Raw genomic sequence first — 538 nt, 5'->3', positions numbered from 1 at the left:
TGCAGTTCTATGACGCACCATATGAATATGAGCTAATGTTGAAATGCCTGAACATTGTGTTCACATCCATGTTCTCCATGGAATGCGTGCTGAAGATCATCGCTTTTGGGGTGCTGGTAGGTGCCTTGGCTCCCTCTTGGCCTTTTGGTGGTCTGCATTCTGGCTCCCTCTCTGTTAGGGGGGATCTTCAGGGACTTGTAGCTTAGAGCTGGGAATTCCCCAAGCCCCCAGAGCAAATGTGACATTGCGGGGGCTCCTGAGGAAGGGGCTGCTCCAATACCCTGAGCTGCCTGAGCTCTGCCCCGAGCCCAGTTCCTGGAGACAGGCGGGGCCAGCCTCCTCCTCTTTGGACACACAGCTCTCAGTTCTGCACCTGCCCAGACCCACAGGGGTTTGCTTACCCAGCTGTGGTGTCCCCCCTGGGTGGCCCATCTGTCCCTTTGCTCCTTTCTTGATCAGGGGTACTTCCTGCAACTCTTTGCCTGGCAGAACCCTTACCAGCCTCTAGCAGTAACTGCTCTTTTTTCTCTCCAGAACT

This window comes from Callorhinus ursinus, unplaced genomic scaffold (genome assembly GCF_003265705.2).
Source record: "Callorhinus ursinus isolate GAN/ISIS: 27379988/994484 unplaced genomic scaffold, GSC_fseal_2.0 scaffold125, whole genome shotgun sequence".
Lineage (NCBI taxonomy): Eukaryota > Metazoa > Chordata > Mammalia > Carnivora > Otariidae > Callorhinus > Callorhinus ursinus.
The sequence above is the reverse complement of the archived record's forward strand: the minus strand, read 5'-3'. Positions refer to the sequence as shown.